This window comes from Arvicanthis niloticus, chromosome X (genome assembly GCF_011762505.2).
Source record: "Arvicanthis niloticus isolate mArvNil1 chromosome X, mArvNil1.pat.X, whole genome shotgun sequence".
In the NCBI taxonomy this organism is placed as follows: domain Eukaryota; kingdom Metazoa; phylum Chordata; class Mammalia; order Rodentia; family Muridae; genus Arvicanthis; species Arvicanthis niloticus.
The window spans coordinates 2,355,002-2,375,453 of record NC_047679.1 but is presented as its reverse complement, the minus strand read 5'-3'; positions in this window follow the sequence as shown (position 1 = coordinate 2,375,453).

Below are 20,452 nucleotides of genomic sequence, written 5' to 3'. Positions count from 1 at the left end.
CCATCGATCTTTGTGATGTCACACATGTCCATTGCTGTATGGCCTGAGTTTAAGGCTTGGCAAATATATAGTAGAGATTTAAGAACAAGTCTAACCCTGATATTCAGAACCAACAGTTGTTACCACTTGCTTTTCAAGAACTATCACATGGATATTAATAGCATGGGGATAGTGGCTGATACTGTGTAAGATAAAGTGTTCTTAACAACTATCATTCTTATTTCTATTTGTAAAAATTTAATCTGCATTAAAATTAATATGATCAACTTTGTGACATTTAAGTTCATTATATCTGCTTTCAAATGTCTAAAAGAAACTTACCTTTGATGGTTTGTTACTTTTGGCGGCAGATGTAGGTTAAAGATCGGCAATAATTTTTTTAAATCTAAAAATAGGAAGAATGTTTCATTTTATGTGTTGCTATTCATACTTTGTAACTTTTGCCTCTTCATGCTAGAATTTGCTCTGTAAAAATTACTGATATGCAGTAAACATTCATAAGTGAAAGTATCCTAAACATTTTAACTGGACAAAATGTTCATAGAGTATGGGGAGCCAGACAGAAGGTGGCTATCATCCTTGCAGCCATGTTGAGCCATGTACCTTGAAAAGAGACTTCATTACATCAGCTTGCAACAGTTGAGCACACTCTGATAACATCTTGCTTTAGATACCCAGGATTTTCCCTTGGGTGTGTGAGACTTAAAGGTGTGTGACTTAAGGGTGTGACTTACAGATCAGATTTAGAGACAAGGCCTAAGGCATGATTAAAGTTGTGACTTAGAGGCGTGGCTTAGAAGTGAGACATATAAAAGGCGAGGGGCAGACAGAAGAAAGCAACAGATTATTAGGCACTCGGAGAGAACAACTTGGAGTAGTTATTAGGCATTAGGTAGCAGGCACTTGGAAGAAGTAACTTGGAACTTGGAGGAACTAGGGACTAGGTACTCGAGACTTGGAACTTGGACTAGGAACTTGGGACTTGGAGAGAAGAAGAGAGACTGAAGAATAAATGGGATTGAATCACACTCTGTCTGGTCTCCATTCCTTGAGTCTGTCCTCACTCTCTGTCTTGCTGAACCCGGCCCGAAGACTGGAGCAGCTTGGGGCAGTACAATTTAGCCCCCAAGGCTTTTGTCACTGCGGGTCCCAACATTGACAGAACAGTCTGAGACATTTTGGCCCCCAAATGTGGGGTAGTACAGTTCTCAACATTTTTGGCACCCACCGTGGGGCAGCTAGGGCCGCAACAATAGAGGTTCATAAATAAATAAATAGAGGATCATAAATAAATAAATAAATAAATAAATAGACTAGCCAAGCATAGCTATAATTCCAGCACAGAGTCAGGAGGATCATGATATCAAGGCCAGCTTTGGTTATACAACAAGACCATATCTGATTCAATAACACACTCATTCAGTCCTAATATTAGATAAGAAACTAGATTCCAATTTAGGTTGATTGGTCTCTAGAGGACATTTGTCCCAAATGCTCAGTTGTGAAGGGAGACATTCTTCAGCTACACAGAGAAGTCAGTGTCTAAGGAGAAGCAGAGGAGAAAAATCCTAATGGTACAGTGAGCAGGGGCATTAGTTCTCCTTGATAACTGATGAAGGAGCACCTGATCGGGTCACTCAGAGGTAGTCCATTTGCCTAGGATGTGAGAGGTACAGGTTCAATCCAAAGAAAGAGGAGGAGATGAAAAGAGAAAGCATAAAAACAAGAGAGTGCATGAGAGGCCACTGTCAGTGCTCAGTCTGGCCAGCAGCAGTAGGCCTTTGCAGCCACTTCATTAACACATTATTAAGAAGACCAGTCCACTGTCTGTGCCTGCTTCCCAGAAAAATGGATTATTTTTGACCCCTTAAAATTTATAAATGCTCTAGAACACTCCCAGGTTTCCTGTAATATCTGGTAAAATAACATATATTATAACACTAATATGCAATCAATTTCCACTAAGTGAAATAAGACAAAATATTACAATATTATTATATCTACTGGCTAATGTTGGCTCTTTCTTAGATGATGAACAGAGCTGAAAGAAGCTGTAACATTTGATTGGATACTTAGATTGTCACTAAAACATTTGTGGTCTTTAAAAATCACAACACCACTTCTTATAAAACCAAAATTCAGAAAAGCCATTTTGAGTACTAAATTTGGGGATTTTTTTTTCTAAAATAGTGAAACTCAAAGAGTTTAATGTTGTAGACTATGAAAGATGAGATTTGTTCACTTTGATTCTTTGTATGTTTTTCCTTTTATTGAAAATATTTTTCCCTCACATAATAAATCCTGATTATGGCTTCCCCTCCCTCTACCTTTCCTGAATCCTCCCTAACTGCTTCCAACTGGCTCTAACCCCTTTCTGTCTCTCATCAAAAAACAAACATTTCTATGTTATTATAATATAATGTAATAAATATAATATATATTGAAAAAAATAAAAGCTAACATATTAGAACTGGACAAAACAAACAGAACACAAAGATCCCAAGAGAAGGCAGAAGAAACAGAGACCCACTCATTCACACACTTGGGAGTCCTATAAAGCAATATACTGGAAGCCATAATGTAAGTGCAGAGGATCTGTAAGGTAAAAAGAGAGGAAAATATATGCATATAAATAAAATAAATACAATAAGATACATTTTCTTTAAAAACAAAAACCAGCTGTGATGTGTCATTATGAGACAAGGAACTTAGAAAGATGCCTTTGAGTCCATTTTTTATTGGCCATTTGCTTCTAGGTATGCTGGCTACCGATAAGAATAGTATGTTTTTCCAGTGAGACAACCTTGAAAAAAACTAAATTTTCATTTGCAAGTGGAGATTGCTTCTGGGTTAGGGATCCACTTTCTCCTTTATGCTCTAGTACCCAAACTGGTGTAGATCCCTGCAGGTCCTACCAATGCTGCCCTAGTATCTGTGAGTTCTTACATGCATCAGTCCAATCTCATTAATTTAGAAGACCTTGATTTCTCAAACTTGCAGGCCAGGGAAGCAGGTAGATTACTTACAGGCCATCACCTCTCTCTCCACTCCTCCAAATGCACTTCTCCAGTCTTATCTTGAGCTGTGTGGCACATTACTTGCTGCAGCCTCCCTTCCCCACCTGCCCCTTGTCTTCAGTGGATCACATAATATTTCCCTTCAAACTTTCAACCATTCACTGTTTTATTACAGTCCCAACTCCAAAAGTACTCCCTGGAAACCCACAGGCCACTCCTGAGGAGACAAGCAGGTTAGCCAACTGCAGACCTTTGTCTTTGTTCCTTTAACACTCCCCATCATCTCACCTTCAGCCCTGTAGCAGCATCCCTAACTGCAGTCTCCCCTTTTCTCTCTGACCTGCATCTCCCATGAATCACATACCATCTCCTCCAACCTTCTAGCCTGCCACTCATCCCTTTATCTCAGCCTCCAAACCAGCAGGCATTCCCTGGAAACACACAGGCCAGGGAAACAGGTAGGCTAACTGAAATTCTCCACTTCCCTACACTCCTCCATATCCAATACCCCAGTTTTATCCCATCCCCAGATTTGTAGCATACTACCTGTTCTGGCCTTGCCCCACTACCCCCTAAGCCCCAACTCCTGATTCCCAGGAGACTGAACAAATCTCCTAGAATTACAATCTTACCAAACACTAGATGACTAGATGCCAGGGTAAAATCACAATCACTTTGATTTTTGAACCGTTTCTTTAGAGCCATAAAACTACTTTTATTTGAGACTATCTTACTTTTACATGGAAAAAGAAGGATGCCAATCATTATGCCATTTTATCCAACCCATAATTCAGAGCGCTCTGAACTTGAAGAAGAAAATTGTGGGGAAGGAGAATATATACTTATATTTTACTGTATTAGAAAGGAAAATCTCAATGCTTTGTTTCTATTCTCTGTGGCTCCAGATATAGACTCATACATCCAAATGTTTCTCTGCAAAGTCTAAACACTCATATTCCCTTGGTTATCTGTGTCAATAAAAAACATTCTGGCTGCTTCTCCTTTCCCTTGCTGACATTTTGTCATAGTTTCTTCTCTTCACAGACTAGAATACTTAGAATATTATACCAATAAAGCTAATTATATTGTATTTTCTGTGTTCACTTAGCAAAAGAGTGAAAGTTTTTCTGGAAATTTAGCAAAAATGATGGAATAAACCACCCAAATCTCACTATCCTCAAGCAACATTTGTTTTCAACCTTTCATCAGTCTTTGTTCACAGCTCGGCATTTTTGTATACTCGCAATAAATGAATATTTGTAAATGGGAATCATTCAATTACCATATATAAATCTTATCATAAAATGCCTGTTTTCCAATTATACAATTCCTAATGCCTTATAATTTAACAATTGTGTATACTATAGTATCTTTGAATAGTCAAATTGTTGCTTAGTTTTCAACATTAGAAAAATTAGGTCTAAACAATCTTTATATGTATGGCATTCATTTCCTTTTTTTTTTGGATGATTTCTGTAGAATAAATACCTAGTAAATATGAGTATTTAGTAAGCTTAAAATTCCACTGCTCAAATTGCTATCTAAAAACAGCGTATCTAAATAATTTCCACCATCAGCAAGAATATTCCAAAGTATACACATTCTGCTCAGCTGTCAATTGTGGTAATTTTTACTTATTCAATAGATAGAATAAGAATCAGTATTATTTATTATCTGGTCGTACCTCCTATTTGATTTCATTTGCAGGTCATGTTACAATCAGAATTGAACAATTCATCTTATATACATTTACCAAAGAACTGAAATTTCCTTTTTCCATTTATCTATTGATCAATTAATGTTTTATTTTTTAGCCTTTTTTGTTGCTTGGCTTTTTTTGTTTGCAATTTCTCTTTTCCTTTTTATTATTTAAAATGGTATTTAAATTCAAATATATTTGATCATACTTTTCTTCTTCCCTAGCTCTTTCAGATCCTCTCCCCTTCTCTGTACATCCAATTTTAAGTTCTATCTCAAAAAGCTCAATATAATAGCAAAAACTCCCCCCAAAGGAAAACAAAACAACACCTCCAAACAAAAAACAGTAAATACCAAAATGTGATCAATTAAACAGAGAGAGGGGGGAGGGTGGGAAGGAGGGATGGAGGAAGAGAGAGAGAGAGAGAGAGAGAGAGAGAGAGAGAGAGAGAGAGAGAGAGAGAGAGAGAGAGAGAGATTGTGGAGTCTATTATATGTTGATGAACTACTTCCGAACCTGAGTCTTGCCCTGGAGTAGTTGATATACCCAGTGTCACTCTATTACAGACACACTATTACAGAAAACTTACTTCTCTTCTCCCAACAGGTACAAATGATAGTTCCATTGCTAACCTTTACTCTATTGGCTAGGTATTTATTCATCCATTAACTCATTAATTCATTTTTTACATGTAACAAAATAAAATAAGTTAAAACACAAGTCTATTACATTAAAGCTGGACAAAGCAAATTAGCAAAAAGAAAAGAGGAGTCAAAAGAATCAGAGACACACTCCTTCCAACAAACAGGAATCCCATTAAAACACTAAAATAGTAGCCATAATATATAAACAGAGGACCTGATGCAGACCTGTGTAGACCCTTGTGTGTGATCCCTCAATCTCTGAATTCATATGAGCTGTGCTCATGTTGATTTAGAGGTCCTTGTTGTCCTGGTGTTCTCCATACACTCTGGTTCGTACAGTCTTTCTGCCTCCTTCTGCAAGGTTCCCTGAGCTCTGAGGAGAAGGATTTGATGGGGCTGAGTGTTCCATGGTCTTTCACTCTCTACATATTTTCAAGCAGTGGGTCTCATTGTTTATTCCCATTTGTTGCAGAAGGAAGCTTCTCTGAAGATGTTTGAACAAGACATTGATCTATGAGTATAGCAGAATGTGATTAGAAAGCCATTTTATCACTATATTTTTTCTTTTTTTCTTTTTGAGACCAGCAGTATTTGAGGTTACCCTATGACCCTGGGCTATCTAGTCTCAGGTTCTTGGTCACCCAAGCACAGTCACATTCCATCTCATGGAGCGGGTCTTAAGTTAAATCAGTTGATTACTCCCATAAGCTTTGTGTCACTGTCACAATAACATATCTTATAGGTAGTACACCATTGTAGATCAAGGGGCTTGTGCTGGCTTGGTGTTTATGTTTATTTTTTAGTAGCCTGAATAGCCATTCCTGTACCATACACTGGAACATAAGGGTGAAGGTTCTAATGTAGACACTTGCTCAACATCTCCATGTTTAATGAGTTGTGCATATGTTGTCTTTAGCAATGGGGCCTTGTCAGTTTGTGGAGAGCAACATATACTCTTGGCAATAGCCTTGGTTGGTTCGGGTTTCCCATTGGAGTCCTTTGGCCAACAATTCAATTATATTTAAGTCTATCCTAATACTGGATCTTCATTTGGTGCCAAGAGGTGGCTAATTGGGGCTCTATCTCTTTCATTATTTGGAAATTTTATTTATTTATTTATTTATTTATTTATTTATAAACAAAACAAAATGGCCTGTTTTATTTACAACACTCAGTGTATCTTACACATGACATATTTTTATTCTCCAAGTCTTTTGAAAGCAATTCCAATTCCAGTTTGTGCAATGAGTTTATAGAAAATCTTTAAAATAGCCATTAGACCTTAAACTTAAATCCTAAATTTTGGTATTTCAAACTATATTAATAGAGGGCTGCTTTTAATTAAGAAAAACTAAATTCTGAAATTAATTACTACTTTTTGGAATCTTTAACTCAAATACAAACTGGATTAGTCTAAGAAATAATACCATTAGATTCAAATAAATCATTCAAACCTCCCATCCCCAATAAAATGCATGCACAAATTGAACATGGTAAATTACATTAATGATGTTTTATTTCAACTTTCTTTTTGGATTCTCTCAACTGTTTGTTTTTCAGTTGAGGGTATAAGGTAGGGGCAATGCAGTTGGAGAACTTGGACATGCGCATGCCCTGCTCCACAACAGAAAGGCTTTTCAGAGAACCTATTTTATGGAAACAGGTGGCCTCAGGGGCCCTCACTCAGCAAGCACAGAACAGCAGGCCTTCTATATTGCCACTCTCTAATCACCATTACTGAACAGAGGAACTAGTGTCTGTTATCAACTCAGAAAACTCTGAAAATAGGCAATTTTATTTGTATCATATTCATATATGTATATATTTTAGGAAGTTTCTACTGTATTAGGTTTCTATACGTCTTCTGAAATGACCCTTAATTTTAACTCTCTCTCTCTCTCTCTCTCTCTCTCTTTTAAGTATTCTATCCCAAAACCCTGTCTTTTCTTCCCCTCCTCACTTGATCCTCCTGTTGCAGCCCTCCCCATATATTTATAGCTATCCATTCTATTGTCCTTTCTTAGAGAGATCCATCTGTCCCACCTTAGTTCATTACTTTATACCTGACCTTTGTGGTTCTATAGATTACAGGTTGGTAATCACTGACTTAAGAGAGAATATCCAGATATAAGAAAGTAGACACCATATTTGTCTTTCTTGGTTTGCGATACCTCACTTGGTATTATTTTTCTCTAGTTCCAACCATTTACCTGCAAATTTCAGGACATTTTTTTTTTTAAGTTTAGTCCTTTTTCATTGTATAAGTATACTGCATTTTTTTAATCTATTCTTCAGGTGAGGAACATCTAGGTATTTCCAAATTCTGGCTATATGAATAGAGAAACAGTGAACATAGTTGAGGAAGTATCTTTGTGATGGGAAGAACCATCCTTTGGATATATGGCCACGAGTAGTAAAGCTGGATCTTGAGACAGAACTATCTCCAACTTTCTGAGAAATCAGCATATTAATTCCCATAGTGGCTATATGAGCTTACATTCCCACAAGCAATGAATGAGTGTTCTCATTACACCTATCCACACCAGCATATGCTATCACTTGCTTTGTTGATCTTAGCCATTCTGACAGGTGTAAAATGAAATCTCAAAGTAGTTTTGATTTGAATTTCCTTGATGACTAAGGATGTTGAACATTTAAGTGTTTCTCAGACATTTGAGTTTCTCCTCTTGAGAATTCTCTATAAAGATCTGTACTCCTCTTTTAATTGGGTTATTTGTTTTCTTGATATCTAGCTTTTTTAGTTCTTCATATACTTTGTATATTTTGAATACATTCTATGTCTTGTTTTAGTAGTAACATTCCTGAAAATGCTTACATCAAAAATTCTCCACAATACGTTCTCTGATGTGTGTTCCGTTTGTCAAACAAATGTTTTGATGTCTTCACATTTAATTATTTTTGTGATTCCCTTGAATGCTTTCAAGGTGTTATGTCATCTCCCATCTACACACTAAAATATTTCAATGACACATATTTGTGTACTTGATAATCTATTTACAATGGATTTTGATAATTTATGTGAGGTGCATCCAAAGATTTTAGATGTGGATATCGGACCTTCTTTACTGTCTTCTATGCTACCATCAATTATAACTTGACATCTTATTTCTGTAATGGAGTATAATATTGCATCTGCAACAGTGTAGAATCAGTTGGACTGCCATTACAAAATACCAGAGAGTGTGCAGCTTAAACAACATAAGTTTATTTTCTTGCAATTGTAGAGCCTAAGCAGTCCAAAACTAAGATGCCAGCCAGTTTTATTTTTCAGAAACAGTGTTCTTTTTGGCTTATAGACCACTACGTATTTGTTGTATCTTCTTGTGACATAGAAGAAGAGTGTATGTTCTTTGGTTTCTCTTCTCATAAGGATGTTGATTATATAGGATTAGAGTCCTACCCTTTTGATGACTTCAGTTAAACTTAATTATTTGTTGGGGTCCACACTAGCCCCACGTTGGGGCAGCCAAAAACGTCGCAGCCCAGGCAACATGTTGAGGCCCCGGGCCGACCCACGTTTGGGCGGCCACTGTATCCCGGCCCAAGCTGCTGCTCCGGTCCGAGGGTCAGGGTTCAGCAAGAGCGAGGGTGAGGGCAGACTTGAAGAATGGAGACCAGACAGGGTGTGATTCAATCCCATTTATTCTTCAGTCTCTCTTCCTCTAAGGGTCTCCTTCTCTGTTTCCTCTGTCTGCTGTGTCTGATTCTGATTTCAGTCTGATTCTGTCTCTGCCTTTTATATGTCTCACTTCTAAGCCACTCCTCTAAGTTACACCTTTAATCATGCCCTTAGGTCTTGTCTCTAAATCTGATCTCTACACTTCTAAGTCACTCTTAAATTACACACCTTTAATCTCACACACCTTTAATCTCACACACCTTTAATCTCAAGGTATCTAAACCAAGATTATCAGAGTGTGCTCAGCTGTTGTAGGCTATTGTAATCCAAGTCTCATGTCAGGGTATATGGCTCAAGATGGCTGCAAAGCTGATAGCCGCTTTCTGCTAAAAGTCGGCCTCCAACAATTATTTTCTTATTCCAAATAAAGTCACACTATTTTTTTAGGATTTGAACACATGAATTTTGTGTATACAAGCTCTTCTTTAAAGTTTTAGGAAAGGCAGATCTCATCTTAATCCCAAAGTTTCTTCAAAAACCCATTCCCTCCCCCAAAAGCATTCCTTTGTCTTAGATGTTTGTTTGCTTTGTTGCATTTTGTTTTGTTTTGTGGTATTTGTTTGTTTGTTTGAAGGAAACTGGATTTCACTTTGTAGCTCAGGCTAACTTTCATCTTAGAATACACTATAAATCCATCTTAGGTTGGGTTTCAACTAATGGCCTTACACCTCCATGTTCATTTTGGTACTTTTTTCTTCTTTTTATGTGTCCAAAGACTGTCTGGTGTGTCTCTCTAACTCCAACACTTAATGCAGTCCCTGGCATATAGCAGATGTTTTGTAAGTACTTATGAAAGGTTAGAAAAAGGAGATAAATTTAAATCTGTAAGCTAACGTTAGCTTTTAATTTTACTGTATTCAACCATTTGTTGTTTTCCTGACAGCAAACCCTTTATCTGAGACACAGCAAGATGCTATTCATATGGACAGTATTTTAAATTCAAGAGTCATTTCTCCAGGGATTTGGCAAAAGTAACATGCATCATAGCAGTAAAAACAAGGTTTACTTGACACCTCAGCCTAAAATGTAACAGAAGAAAAAGACTTATTTATTCATCCTGTCCGGAGACATTTATTATAGTTCCAGTGATGGAAAGAAGCACTGCACTCCATAAAAATGGGGATAGGTGTGTGGGTGTTAACAAAAAAGAAAATGTTAATATTGATGTTTTTCTTCATTTTCAAAGGTAAAATGTCCTTCGCTGTTTGTGACATATAACAGCTGTATTTTTACGTTTCAAATAGTTGTGTTTATTAAGTATTTAACAAGAAAAAGCAACAGAATAATTAACATATACAATAGCAGCAGACAATGAAGCACTATCAAATCCAGAGCTTATAGTATCTAACAGAAATGATTAGACTAGTCTGATTGTGAAAGCAAGCAAAAAGTATTATCATCATTATCATCAAGTCAAGTGCTCATAACATCCAGAAGAAATGAAGGAAAACAATACTAAGGTATCTATCCTGGAATTCCAGACTGAGAAATTTCAAGGCAAAGCACATACTATCTCCATTAATAAGCTTCCAGCTTCTCCTTCTCAGCAAATGCATTTTTTTAAAAAAATTGAAAATGGATTCTTTTCTCATACAATACAACCTTATAGTTTCCCCTCCCTCTACTCCTCCCAGTTCCTTCCCATCTTTTAGTAAACAATAGTAACAGTTGTCAGAAATGGTTTTCTCCTAGTTATTCTCTTTTTTATTTTTTTATTGGTTATTTTATTTACATACATTTCAAGTGTTTTCCCGATTCCCAGTTTCCCCTCCACAAGCCCCCTATTCTTTCCTCCCTTCCTCTGGCTCTATGAAGGTTCTCCCCCACCCATCCACCCACTCTTGCCTCAGTGCTCTAGCGTTCCCCTATCCTGGGTCATCAAGCCTCCACAAGACTGCCCTCGAAGTGATGCCAGATAAGGCAATGCTCTGCTACATATGCAGCTGGAGCCATGGGTCCCTCCATGTGTACTCTTTGGTTGGTGATTTAGTCCCTGGGAGCTTCGGGGGGGTGGGGGTCTGGTTGGTTAATATTGTTGTTCTTCCTAAGGGGTTGCAAACCCCTTCAGCTCCTACAGTCCTTGTCCGCACTTCTCCATCAGGGTCCCTGCCCTCAGCCCAGTGTTTGGATACATCCGCATCTGTATTGTTCTGGCTCTGGCAGAGCCTCTCAGTGGACACGTATAGCGGGCTCCTGTCAGTAAGCACTTCTTGGCATCAGCAATAGTTTTTGAATTTGGTGTCAGCAGAGTGGATGGATCCCTAGGTGAGGCAGCCTCTGGATGGCCTTTCCTTCAGTTTCTCCTCTATTGTTTGTCCCTGCATTTCCTTTTGACAGGAGGAATTCTGGAAATGTTCAATGTTTTGAATACTCTTTAATTGTTTGCTGGTTTTCCTTCTGAAGGTATCATATTCCTTTGGCTTTTGTTAGTTGTATTCTTTTGAGGGCCTTTAGCCATCTGGAAGTCTTTGGTCCCTGGACATTCCTGTTGTAGTAGGTATTGTGAGGGGGGCCTAACCTTGGTGGTCCTGATGTGTCAGGCCTCTGATGGCTATCCTTGAGCTGTATGGCTCTGAACCAGGAAGTCTGCATGGTTTGGGATCCATAAGTCTGATGAAAGTGGGCAGAGAAGTGGCTGGATAATGGAAGTCTGCTGGAGATAGCAGACTGCACAGGGTAGCTTGGGGTCCCCCCCCCCCCGAGTACTCAGCAGGCAGGGAAAATGGGTGGGGGGATGGAATCTAACCATATTATTCGGGATCCACAGGTCTGATGAAGGTGGATGGAGAGGTAGAGGGATAATTGAGCGATTTTCTTTCTGTTCCCTAATCTCTATAATAATTTCTTCATTAACTTGCTGATTTGTTTTATTCCATTTAGTTTCTAAGTTTCTTATGTTCCTCTACTGCTGACTTGTAGATTTATACCATTGTGACCCAAAAAAGATACTTGATAGTATATTATTTGAGTCTTCTTAATATTGTTAAAATTTGAGAGTCTTGTTTATTTTGTTATTTACTGAAACAGGCCTGGCATGCTTGTCCAAAGCAAAGACTTGTACTCACTTCCCTCTCTTTTCCCGCAAGGAGTCAGTATCTACATGTGCTATACTACCTGGGAGTAGAAGAGAGTTAATGTGGTGATTTAAAACTTTTCTTCCTACTGTCTTCAAAGATCTTATTGTTATTATTTATTCTTTACCTTACTTTCCTCATCTCTTATGCAGGTATTTTTCTTGTATCCAAATCAAAGTTTCTTCTAGAGAGTGATCTAATATGCCATCTTGCTTTGCTCCTTTATTCTTTCTGTGCTTTTTTTTAGTATTCAGAGAAAAATGTAAAATTTGATATGCTGTAAGTATCATAGGTCTTTGGGAGGAGACTTTCTCAGTGCCTAGTAGATGCAATTGGCACTAAGTGCCAGTAAATTATATCCTGTGGGTAACATAGGGAGGGGGCAAGTGAAGCAGTAGACAATATCCTTTAGCCTATTTTGGAAGATAACTTTGCTTAAAAATAATTTAGACAAACATGTGTACTAATGAGATAGCTCCAAACTTAGATGTAGATCACTCTGATTCTCCTCCTGGATAGTTGCAAAAATAAGATTTAGGAAATGTAAGATACATTATATATATTGTATACATTGTGCTCATTTCAATATGGATTGCTTACACAGAAATAATTCAAATATAGTTGTTCAAATCAGGAAAAAACAGGGTATGTGAGACATTTTTGTAATTATCTCAAAAGTGAAGTCGGCCCTTCCATAAAACATAGCTCAGACCCAATTTCCACAAGATGTAATAAGATGAAGAATAGGAGAACAGTCTCTCTGTCAAATATGTGCCCTATCACCAATCTACAGAATGTACCAAGAAATCTAGAGTGATTTAGCAGTAGCATGCTTAGAAATGTTTGCAGATTTGTTCTCCAGAAGCATGTGTGTATAAGGGGTAATTTGTGGCATTTGATGATTTCTGTATGTCGAACGTTTCTATTGTGGCCCATTTCAAGCTACAATCCTGAAGTCACTGTGACTGCCATCTTGTTATAAGAATGGCCCCTTACAGACTCTTCCCATACTGACTGTTGGATTAATTAGATGGTCTTCTTTCAGACATGAGTAATAAGAAAGGATAACAGAAGCAGAGGCTTAAAATTTTAAAAATAAAATAATACTGCCCCAACATGGAACTGTATTTCTCAAAATGATTATATAGACCTGTTCCCCTACCACTTAATCAGCTAGTGAAATGTTCTTTCTGGTTATAATCACATTTTCTTGGCCTTCCCTAGAACTTCAAGAGTTTTCTTTTTTGGAATGTTATACCATAGGAAAATGCCTCATCTAGGCTTCTAGAGGTCACTTTGAGATATTTGGCTCAGTTGGCATCTAATATCACCTTCAGATTTGCAAGCAAGTTCATCTTAGACTGTTCAGTTCCAGTTACTCCAACAAATACCTACATATGTAGTGGCTACCACTGGTCACATTATCAGAACATCACCCATTTAAGCCCATTCCAAATCACTGCACCATAGAAATTTGAGCAAGTGGAGCAGTTACTGTTTTAGCCTATCAAGCACAGGAGTGTGTTATTTGCATACCAACTTTCAAGTTTGCATGCAACAGCAGACAACTGATATTGTCCCAAGTGTCCTCAGGAGTTTGGGAATACATGCGAAAATTGATGCCAATAGACTAATCTATAAGGGCACATGACATAGAAAGAAGGGTTGATACTGGGTCAAACCACACTGCCACCTTCTGGTAAATAAAATCCTTCCCTTGCCATGAAGGGGATTCTTGAAAGAACCCTACTCCAAAAGGCTACCTGCTAAAGCAAAGGGACATTATAAGAAAGCAGGCTGTGGGCAGCTTTTGGCAGCAGGAGGTGAGAGGGGTTGGCTCGAAAAGTTGTCTTCATCTGAGGGAACATATACTCTGGCAGGTTCTGCCAGTGCACCTCATGGAGAGTCAGTGTTTAAATGCTTAACAAGACAAAAAATATTCAGTGGTCAATGAAAACATTAATACCAATCATAATCTGCTTTTTTTTCTCCATTTCTTCTTTAGAGAAGCCATTGATGGTAATAAGATTAAGGCATTTGTTACTTGTAATGTATTAAATCCAGTCAGTTCCGTAAATTAGCTACATTTGCATTTAAGAGATTGAAATGAAAGTGTATGCATTATGAATGGCTTATGGATTCTCAACAAAATTGAATAACATTATTTTATTTATTCATTCATTCATTCATTTGATGAACATGAATTGAGAAATATTTTCTGTCAGGCAAATTTTACTACATAATAAATCAGCAAGAAATTATGTTGTGTTATTGGTCTACCTCCTAGAACTTAATTCTAGCATTAGGAATAAAAATCAGAAGGAACTGTTTTATACAGAGGGAACAAACAAGGTTTCTCAGTAGAGGTGACATTGAATGAGAACTCCATTGTAAAATATTTATAATTACAGGAACGTAGCACACTCCAGGTGATATGAGTTCTCATATATATTTTCTTACATGGTCCTTGCAACATTCCTGGGAGTGACCAAGAGTACAGACCAAGAAGCTGCTGCTTTGAAAATCAAATGCAGGTCTGAAGGCATTTAAAATGTGGTTCTATCAGATTACTGGAAAATTGTGAAGCCAGAGTTGGAAAATACATTCCCCTAGGTAATTGTTCTTTAAGCTGCTGTGGGAGGAAGAGGTCTCCAAAGAACTGATGTCAACTGAATGAGACATCACTAGGAGCTGACAGTAGGTTCAGAGACAAAATGCTCTTGGCCCCACCTTTTATCTGGCATTCAACTGACACCATCATAGATATTCTGTCGTGGTCTCTATAGGGAGGGCTAATTCAATACAATTATATCCATTGGGAACATCAACTAGATAATTAAATGGTAGGGGAACAGGCCTGAAAAGTCCCTTTCAGAAATAAAGTTCCATGCTGGGGCAGCATTGTTTTACCATTAGAATTTTAGACGCATCTGATTTTTAGCTCATTATAACAGTAGAGAGTCTAATTGGCCAGCACATTAGAAAAGATCTTTTGTCTAAGCAAAAGTTTCCTGGTGCTAATGAGAGGGATATAGAAAATCCCTCTCCTGAAATTAATCTTCACTATAATAGATCTCTGGAACTGAATGGTACTCGGTCAATGCATGAGAGAATTTCAATAGTTCTGATAATGAACTTTGCTTTGATGGTGCCCATTTCACATAGTTCTTTGAGCACATGAGAAAAGAGAAAGAATCATTTTTATTTAGATTTTTACAATTATTGAATCTAAGGATATGCCATATTAATACTTTATTATCTTAATCCAAATACAACCAACAGAAACTTGTCTTACAGATTTATTTTTATGATAAAGCTAAGTTTTAGAGAAAAGGAATAAATACTAACAGCAACTAAATATTTGTAGTTTGACTGAATGCAAAGGGGCTGGATAGATGGCTTAGTGGTTAAGAGCACATGCTCTTCTCAGAGTTCAGTTCGCAGCACGCACATCAGTGGCTCACAAATCACCTGTAATTCCAGCTCCACAGAAATCTCATCCTTTCTTCTGGCCTTCTCAGGCACCCAAATGCATGAACATATCCACATATGAACGCACACTTATATACACTATTAAAAATAAAATAATTCTTGCTTTTTAAAAGCTTGCAGAACAACATACAAACACCCTTATCCAACTTTCATTAGTATGTTGTGGCCAATTAATATCAGTTTTCTAGAGGTGATTTTTAAAGTATGATATGTCACATAGCAGCTAAAGGTCACATTGGTAAACTGAAATTGACCACAGTGTAAGTATTTATATTGTAGAAACAGGCAAAAAAATCAGGGTCTATTCACACAACAAATATCATTTAGCTAACACTAACATTAAACTAGTTATGGTTTAAGAAGAGTACCAGAATCAAAAAGTCTGTTTGTCTATGTCTATACTTTTATTTCTATGATTTTGCTCAGTAAAACCAAGGGAATGAAGAGATGTCTCAATATTAAAGAATATTTCTGTTCTTGCAGAAGAGCTTAGGTCTCAGCACGCACATCAAGGGCCTCATAACCAGAGGTAACTCCAGTTCAAGGGGATCTGATACCCTATTCTGGCCTCTAAAGGCAACTGAATATGTGTGGTATATATAAATTCACACATGCACATGGCCATACAAATGCATAAATAAATAAATAAATAAATAAATAAATAAATAAACGTTTAAAAAGAAACAAATATATAGAATAAATTCAGAATGGCATTGTTTTTATTGAATATTTTATTTATTTACATTGCAAATGTGATCTCCTTTCTCCATTTCCCTTCCCTAAAACCCCTTATCTCATTCCCTCTCCACCTTTTTGCTTTTATATCATTTGAATTATATGCAAGCATTCAGGTCAGTTCTAGGTTGAGGGACAAGCAATAGAATAGATACAAATAGTCTAGGAACAAGCAAGACAATAAACACAAATAGTCAAAAAATAAGCAAGGTAATAAGCAAAATTCTGAAAACACTCCAGTGATTACTGTTTCTAAGGGCCTATCAGGATGACCAAATATTTGAGCCAACATTCCTGTCCTACCCAAAGTCATTTTAATGTCTGAAGCCTACTTCCTTGTTCTAGCCTAAAATTTAGATACCTGGCTGAAATTACTTCTTGATTCTAACCTAAGATTTAGATTCCAGCCTGAAATTAGTTCTTTGTTCTAGCCTAATGTCAGATTCCTGATTGAAGCTCACATCCTTGTCCATGGCCAATGTCATGTTTCTGCCAAATATCCCATTTCCTTGTACTTGGCCCATGTCAGATTCTTGCCAAGCAGCCCCAAAAGCTCTGAGCCTTTCCCCCTTTTATTTCATAAAAAAGACTGAGCCTGTCTTAGGTAATTCTGCCAAGAATGCCTTCCTTATCCATTGTGGAATATGCATTAATGCATTTCTGTCTTAGGTTGGTAAGGCTCTGTGCAGAATCTTACCTACCCTTGGCTTGCCAGCCTGTTAAATTAATAACTCTGTCTAAGAGTCCATTTTCAGGTTTAAACCATGTACTTTGGCTGCCAACATGTTGATGTTGTTAAAGATAAGCTTCAACATGATGGGCAGGAATAAAAGTATTCCCAGGACAAAAAGAACTAGCCTGATCAAGCTATATATGCCATTCTTGAAGCATGACCAAAATAAAAATACTGACCTCACGCTATGGGTAATTTTATCAGCAGTATCTACCACATCAACATTAAGCAGAGCAGCATTATTAAAATTCATAAGCTCATTATGTAAAGTTAAAATACCCAGAGAGGTGTTAGAATTATGCCAAATACACTGCAAGTGTCTAAAACTTTTTCTTAATTATAATGACTACCACTGTAAATTTTAGAACTAACATGAATTCAATGGTATTTGGCATGACACTCAAGATGGCTCCTTACCTTTAAATTCTGAACCTCCTTCCAATAATTTGAATAGGATAAAGAGCATCAATTCATTCTTCCAAATGCCTTTCTAAATCCTCTTGTATATTAAACACATTAGTAACAATTTTTTTTTTGCTAAATGATTAACAAAAGTAGTTGTCTTAACTTTTTGTACCACAGCAATTGCAGAAGCAGTGGTGCTAACAATTAATGTAATTGAGGCTTTTATATCAGCAATAATCAAGCCCACTGCCCTCTTGCTTTTGCTTAAAGCCTGACCCATTTCTTCCAGTACTTGCAATCTATTTTTAGAATATCAAGGTTCTGTGATACTCAGGGCACTAAAACAAAAGCTGGTTGATAGACCTTCATAACTGACATGCAAGATTTCAAAACACTAAAACAAGTATAAGGTATACAGTCAATGAAACTTACATTAAATACTGTAGAAGAAACAAAAGTAAGTTCAACTTGATGATTAAAACTGCCTTAACACATGTACTAACACCTCATTGAAATCCAAATCCTGCCCCACATTTATCTCTTGCTAATATAACATCATAGAGAACTGCAGCTAACTTCCATATACGTCTCTGAAAATGTCCAGGACCAGACTTCCAAATGAAGATTGTTATTTCCAATATTGAATTGATTTATAGACCAGTCCATAATTGAGTCCAAACAACTGGTCACATTAAGGACAATACAAGCATCCTTATAACTTCTCTTTTTGATTCTCTGCTCTACAAGGTCTAAAAACTTGAGGCAAGGCAGCTTCTCCCATCAGTGGTATAGGTAAGCAATGGTGGGTTAGGAACATATGTCTAATACAGCTCCCAGTCACCATTGTCAGGGCACTCAGCAAGCTCACAGGTCAGCATTATTCTTTGTGCTGGCATCAGTATGTCTTGCCCTGGTGGCCACCAAGCTCCTTCAGCATCTTGAAGAAAAAACACAAACATGCCCTCTTCCCCATATTTAATACCTAATCAGGATCATGCCTTATGCCAGTAAGTGGATCCTTCCCTTTTAATAGGCATAAGTATGCCTAGTTGTAGGGTGCCATAGATACTCAGCAGAAAGTCTTTGGCATCCAAATATTTTTTTTTAAATTAAAATAAAAAATAAAAAGAACATGATTTAAATAAATTTGTGGCATATAGGATATATATCTCCCTTTTTACTTTATGAAGATACTGTTTTAAAGTTGCATGGGCCCCTTCCACAGTCTCTTGTCCCTGACAATTATAAGAAATCCCAGTAATATGGGTAATGTTAAATGGCTGCCAAAAAGTCTCAAGTGTTCAACTGCCATAGCCAGTTCGATTATCTGTTTTTTGTTTGTTTGTTTGTTTGTTTTCCTGGTTTGTTTTAAACTTTTTTATTATTGGATACTTTATTTATTTACATTTCAGATGTTATCCCTTTTCCCCATCCCCCCAGAACCCCTTTACCCATCGTCCCTCCTATTTCTATGAGGTTGTGCCCCCAACCATCCACACACTCTTTCCTTCCTGTTCTTGAATTCCCCTCTCTGGGCATCCAGCCTTCAAGGGACCAAGGCCCTCCTCTCCCACTAAAGGCCAACAAGTTCATTTTCCTCTAAATATAAAGCTAGAGACATGGGTCCCTCCAAGTTTGTTCCAGGTAGCAGTTTATACCCTGGGAGCTCTGGTTGGTTGGTATTGTCACTCTCCCCATGGGGCCTCAAGCCCCTTCAGCTCCTTCATTCTTCTCTCCAACTTCTCCCCTGGTGACCCTGTGATCAGTTTGATGGTTAACTGTGAGCATCTGCCTCTGCATATGTCAGGCTCTGGCAGTGCCTCTCAGAAGACAGGTATGTCAGGCTCCTGTCAGCATACAATTCCAGACATCCACAACAGTGTTTGCATATGGTGATTTCATCTGGGAGAAATCTCCAGGTGGGGAGATCTCTGAAAGGTCCCTCCTCCAGTTTCTGCCCCAGACATTGTCTCATATTTACTCCTATGAGTATTTTGTTACTCCTAAGAAGGACTGAAGCACCTACACTTAGGAATTTCTTTGTCTTGGGCTTCATTTGTTCTTTGAGTTTTGCCTTGGGTATTGTGAGATTTTGTGCTACTATCCACTTGTCAATGAGTGCATAATGTGTGTGTATATTTGTGATTGGGTTACCTGACTCAGGATGACATTTTTTAGTTCTATACATTTGCCTAAAATTTTCATAAATTCATTGTTTTTAATAGCTGAGCAGTATTCCATTGTGCAAATGTACCACATTTTCTGTATCCATTCCTCTGTTGAAGGACATCTGGGTTCTTTCCAGTTTGGGGCCATTATAAATAAGGCTGCTATGAACATAGTGGAGCATGTGTCCTTGATATATGTTGGAACATCTTCTGGGTATATGCCCAGGAGTGATATTGCTGTATCTACAGGTAATAGTATGTCCAATTTTCTGAGGAACCACCAGACTGATTTCCAGAGTGGTTGTACCAGTTTAAAATCCCACCAACAATGGAGGAGTGTTCCTCTTTCTCCACATTCTTTCCAGCATCTGGTGTCATCTGAGTTTTTAGTATTAGCCATTCTGACTGTTGTGAGGTGGAATCTCAGAGTTGTTTTGATTTGCATTTCCTTGATAACTAAAGATGTTGAACATTTCTTTAGGTGCTTCTAAGTCATTTGATATTCCTCAGTTGAAAATTCTTTGTTGAGCTCTGTACTCCATTTTAATAGGGTTATTTGATTGTCTGCAGTCTAATTTTTTTGATTACTTTGTATATATTGGATGTTAGCCCTCTATCAGATGTAGGATTAGTAAAGAAGTTTCCCCAATCTGTTGGTTGCATCAAATATAGGATTGGTGAAGAAGATTTTCCAATCTGTTGGTTGCTGTTTTGTCCTATTGTCAGTGTCCCTTGCTTTACAGAAGCTTTGCAATTTTATGAGGTCCCATTTGTCAATTTTTGAT